This window comes from Dendrobates tinctorius, unplaced genomic scaffold (genome assembly GCF_039654945.1).
Source record: "Dendrobates tinctorius isolate UK_male_01 unplaced genomic scaffold, ASM3965494v1 ptg000057l, whole genome shotgun sequence".
Lineage (NCBI taxonomy): Eukaryota > Metazoa > Chordata > Amphibia > Anura > Dendrobatidae > Dendrobates > Dendrobates tinctorius.
Window position 1 is genome coordinate 20907501 of NW_027361725.1, and position 6227 is coordinate 20913727.

The window sequence follows — 6227 nt, forward strand, 5'->3', positions numbered from 1 at the left end:
TGCCGTAATGATACACACAATAGCGAACGGCAGCACAATAAAGGCAGCTCCACCTGGAACAAAAGGCTCCTTCTCTTCTGTAATGCGGCTGTGGAGAGGTTTCTGGATCCTGGTTCTCTCCCTATAACAATCTATACAGTGACATTTACTATTATTGTTACTAATATCACTGTTAGGAATATTAATATTTAGCGACAAGGTGCTTTTGTAAATTTATTACATCAATACCACATCGATCCTAAATATGGCCTTGTAACTCTTTCCATAAATATCAGTTCACAGAAACCGAATACCAGACAAACAGTGATGTGGGTACATACACACACACATATCTACCTATTTATATTATTACATATATTAGTACTCTGTCTATCAGGTATTCGGTTTCAGTGAACTGATTTATGTGTGCATATACATATTATACATGTGTGTAATATGTGCGTGTGTGCATACATATACACACATATACACATATACAAACATATACACATATATATCTATATATATATACACACACATCATATATATATATATATATATATATACAGACATATACACACGTATATATACTGCATCAAAAATAAAGGGAACGCTAAACAATACATTGTATTGTTTAGTGTTCCCTTTATTTTTTTGAGCAATATATATATATATAGTATATATATATAGTATAGTATATATATATATATATATATTATAGAGAGAGAGAGAGAGAGAGAAAACTGAAAAAAGAGGCAGCACTCCAGTATTTTCAAAAATACAAAAGGGACTTTAATAACCCTGGTGGTGTGGCAACGTTTCGGCTACAATGAGACTTTCTCAAGCTGTATACATATATACATACACACACACATATATATATACATAGATAGATAGCTACATTTGCACACGCATATATATACACACACATATGTGTGTGTATATAACAAATAATATATATATATATATATATTAGGGTGACTTATCATAGGGAACAATAGTTTCCAGCGTAGATTTTGTTTGCATAGATAAACTGCAAAATCACTCCCACCATGAGACAAGTGAGAGTGTTGGCGTTTTCAGCAGTATGGAGCATGACAGAGCAGGCCTTCTCGGTATTGCTGACTGTATGTTCCCTCTTACAATTTAGGAGGAGACATTTGGGGAGCAGCATGGAGAGAGTAATGAGAGGGAGTGTAGAGAGAGCTGGACGGATGGGTGCTGGAGAGAGCAGAGATCCATAGCTGAGGTGCGATGGAGAATGAATGGCCAGGGCTGATCATAGTATTCCCCCTGCCTGATGTGGCTGCTCCCAGAGAGCAGTAGCTGCCCTCTCCTGGTGGTGCACACCTCGCCCTCATGTCTGCCATTCAGTCATTGGAATATGTATAAGCCACTGAGAAAAGACTCAATCAATCCGGCTCCATTCTTTCTCCATCCATAACGATGAGCTGCCAGACTCTCACCTACACATACAGCACACTGGAGGTGACACTCAATGGAAAGAAGGGTCACTCCACTTTTAAAGAGACAGTTGGCACTGGGTTGGCACACAGAGCCCCCATCATAAAGCCCCCGAAGTGTTGTCAGACAATCTCCCAACCAGAGGGGCTCCATGAGCTTGTGCTACAGAGGCCGGCAGTGTGCTCCCAGCAGATGTCACAGCATGGCTATCCCTCTGCCTCCTTACAACAGTCATCCTGAGGAGCTTTTCTTATCCTCACCTTAGTATGAAAAAGTCAGGAGATTCTTTTGTTTCCAAGGCTCTACATGTATCTTACAACAGATGCAGTTTATGCAAAAATCTAGGCAAAGATTGTACATAGGCAAAATGGGAAGAGAGCAAAACACTGAGGGGTTAAAAGAATCAGGTCCAAGTAGATAGTACGTGTGTGTAACAGGACATCAGCAGGAAAATGTCAGAGAAGAAGGAGATAGATAGATAGATAGATAGATAGATAGATAGATAGATAGATAGATAGAATCTAGATAGATAATAGATAGTAGATATGGGATAGATAGATAATAGATAGATAGATAGATAGATCGATAGATAGATATGGGATAGATAGATATGTGATAGATATGAGATAGATGGATGGATAGATAGATAGATATAATGATAGATAGGCAGATAGATAGATAGATAAAAGATAGATAATATATAGATAAATAATAGATGGATAGATAGATAGATAGATAGATAGATAGTAGATATATAGATAAATACAAATTAAAAAAATATATAAACATTATTAAATATGGAATTACTATGAATAATAATAATCCTTATAAATTGTCACATGTGATCAATAAACCCAGATTCATCTTCACAAACACAAAAAAAATCCGCATAATACCTGAAATACCTAAACTTTTGAAGAGTAAGCACAAACTTTGATAAAAGAGGAAATTTCGTATCTTGCTCACAAGAGCTTACAATCTAATAAAAATTCAAGAATCATTTCTATTGATCCTGAACACAAAAAAAAAATAGGAAACCCCCATAACACGAGAAATGTCTTCTGCTTAGAGTGGTTCTTCTATGGGCAGCCTTCCCACAAGCATTCTCTGCCTTCATCCTATGGTTTTACATTTAGGAGTGTAAGTGCAAATGAATCAGCAGGTCCACGTAAATCCCCAGCACACAGAGGCAGACACGAGGCAGTGGGCTTCTCACTACCAGGCAGGTTAACTCCTTTCTAGTAGTTCTGCTTTGAGTTTCAGGCCTCCAGTCACTTCCATTCCTGGTGCAGTCTCCCACTCACAATGGCACAGGAATGGGACAGTGGTGGATGATCCCATGTGTAGAGTCAGGACTCTGGACACAGATCCTACTGATTTGGAATAGATTCCTGCAGGTAAAGGGCTGGTTGTGAGAAGCTCCCCTTTCATTTTCTCATCTGTGAGTTCCTCTCTTCTTCTTTTTTTTTCTTTTTGCCTGTGCCATAATGTTATGATGGAAGCTTGGTGAAATGACAGGCCAGGAACAAGCAGTATCTTAATCATCACATTCCCAAATTAGTGCAGCACTGTGAATTGTTGTGTGCCTGAAGTATGTGTATGTATGTGTGTGTATGAATATATATTACATGTATGTATGTATGTGTATGTATGTGTGTGTATGAATATATATAACATGTTTGTATGTGTGTGTATGACTATATATAACATGTATGTATGTGTGTGTATGACTATATATAACATGTATGTGTGTGTATGACTATATATAACATGTATGTATGTGTGTGTATGACTATATATAACATGTTTGTATGTGTGTATGACTATATATAACATGTATGTATGTATGTGTGTGTATGACTATATATAACATGTATGTGTGTGTATGACTATATATAACATGTATGTGTGTGTATGACTATATATAACATGTATGTATGTGTGTATGACTATATATAACATGTATGTATGTGTGTGTATGACTATATATAACATGTATGTATGTGTGTGTATGACTATATATAACATGTATGTATGTGTGTGTGTGTATGACTATATATAACATGTATGTATGTATGTGTGTGTATGACTATATATAACATGTATGTATGTGTGTGTATGACTATATATAACATGTATGTATGTGTGTGTATGACTATATATAACATGTATGTGTGTGTATGACTATATATAACATGTTTGTATGTGTGTGTATGACTATATATAACATGTATGTGTGTGTATGAATATATATAACATGTATGTATGTGTGTATGACTATATATATCATGTATGTATGTGTGTGTATGACAATATATAACATGTTTGTATGTGTGTATGAATACATTTAATATGTATGTATGACTGTATGAATAAATATAATATGTGTGTGTTTGTATAATATATATGAGTGTGTAATATATATGTGATTGTTTTTGTAGGTAACTACATATACAGTATATGTGTGTATATGTGCAAACTTTTATATGTGTGTGTGCGTGCGTGTATAGGTGTGATTATATGCATCTGGATATATTGAGTATACACACACATATATATATATACAAATGTGTGTACATTTAGAATAAGCGTGTATCTAAAATATTTATAGGTGTCACATATATATGTGATATGTGTCGATAAGTAAGACTATATATGCGCTTGTGCATATTGTGTATACACATCATATATATATATTATAGGTGAGAAAGAATGTACATCATGTATTTATGTTTATACATATGTGTGTATAACTGTGAATGTATGCATGTGTTCTTATTGAGTACACACATCTTAGATACACACACGTATATATTGATAGTGTGTGTTTGTGTGTGTGTATGTTTATATATATGTGTGTGTGTGTGTGTGGAGCTTGTGTGTGGTGTGTGTGAGTGTGTGTGTGTGAGTATGCATGTGTGTGTGTGGAGTGTATGTGTGAGTGTATGTGTGTGTGAGTGTGTATATATGTGTGAAGTGTATGTGAGTGTGTGAGTGTATGTGTATATATATATATATATATATATGTGTGTGTGTGTGTGTGTGTGTATATATATGTGTGTGTGTGGAGTGTGTGTGTGGGTGTGTGAGAGTGTGTATATATATATATGTGTGTGTGAGTGTGTATATATGTGTGTGTGGAGTGAGTGTGTGTGTATATATGTGTGTGTGTGGAGTGTGTGTGTGGGTGTGTAAGAGTGTGTGTTTGTGTGAGTGTGTGTGAGTGTGTATATATATATATGTTTGTGTGAGTGTGTATATATGTGTGTGTGTGGAGTGAGTGTGTGTGTGAGTGTGTATATATGTGTGTGTGTGGAGTGAGTGTGTGTGTGTATATATGTGTGTGTGTGGAGTGAGTGTGAGTGTGTATATATGTGTGTGTGTGGAGTGAGTGTGTGTGTGAGTGTGTATATATGTGTGTGTGTGGAGTGAGTGTGTGTGTGTATATATGTGTGTGTGTGGAGTGAGTGTGTGAGTGTGTGTGTGTGGAGTGAGTGTGTGAGTGTGTGTGTGTGTGTGAGTGTGAGTGTTGTGTGTGTTTGCCCTGAATGTGCTGACAACCTGCAGACCTCTTACTGAGTGACAGGGTCGGTCTGTTCCCATTTGCCTCAGTTTGGGGTGTGAATGCCCCTCACTGAGAAGTTTGGTTCTCTCTCCTGTTCCTGCAAACTTAATCGTGTAACCTGTAACCAAACCCCTCCGAATATGGAGTGCCCACACTAAACACAGTAACATCTAATCACCTCCACTCTTAGCACCCATGCCAGCTGCTCAGGATTACATAGGATTTGGAGCTGGCACAGATCGTGTTAATTATATTTTTATAGCAGTGCACTATATAGTCCTCACTACATGAATGATCTGTCATGTGTGCAAATGAGAATCTCCTTAGTGTTTATTTGCATTTGCAAGAATTGTCTTCTTTTTCACTAATTATCTGTAGTCCCTCCATCAGCTCCAGAGGAGGGTTCCATAGTAAGCTGGCACAGCCTGCACCGGCATAGACATGGACAGAAGCTTAAGCCTCGCAAACAACTGGAAATAAAAGAATTTATATGCTAGAGTAGGGAAGGAAAGGCCTACTATCCAATAACTGCAGGATAGGAGAGGATAACATAAGGAACAGGCTACAGAGGTATTTAGTCATAGCGATTGGGAATAAAAGTTGGATAAATAGATAGATAGTTTGATAATAGATAGATAGATAGATACTAGATAGATAGATAGATAGATAATAGATGATATAGATAGATGATAGATAGATAGATAGATAGATCGATAGATAGATCGATAGATAAATAGATAGATAAATACATAGATGATAGATAGATAGATAGGATAGATGATAGATAATAGATAAATAGATAGATAGATATGGGAAAGATAAATAGATAATAGATAAATTGATGGTAGATAATAGATAGATAGATAGATAGATAGATAGATAGATAGATAGATAGATAGAATAGATGATAGATAGATAATAGATAAATTGATGGTAGATAATAGATAGATAGATAGATAGATAGATAGATAGATAGATAGATAGATAGATAGATAGAGCAAGGAGGGATTCTAAGTTAATTTCTTTAGGATCCATTACATTCAGTTGTCACATGTTATTAACCCTATCAGTATGATAACACCAGATTTAATTGGGGGAGAAAGATCACCTTGTGATGTCATAGAGTGCCCTCATGAGAGGGAGTTCTCGGTTACTTTCCCAGGAGTTAGAAGGGGTGCAGGAGAGTCTGGAGGGGAAGGGAGTGGGGAAGAAAGGGGGG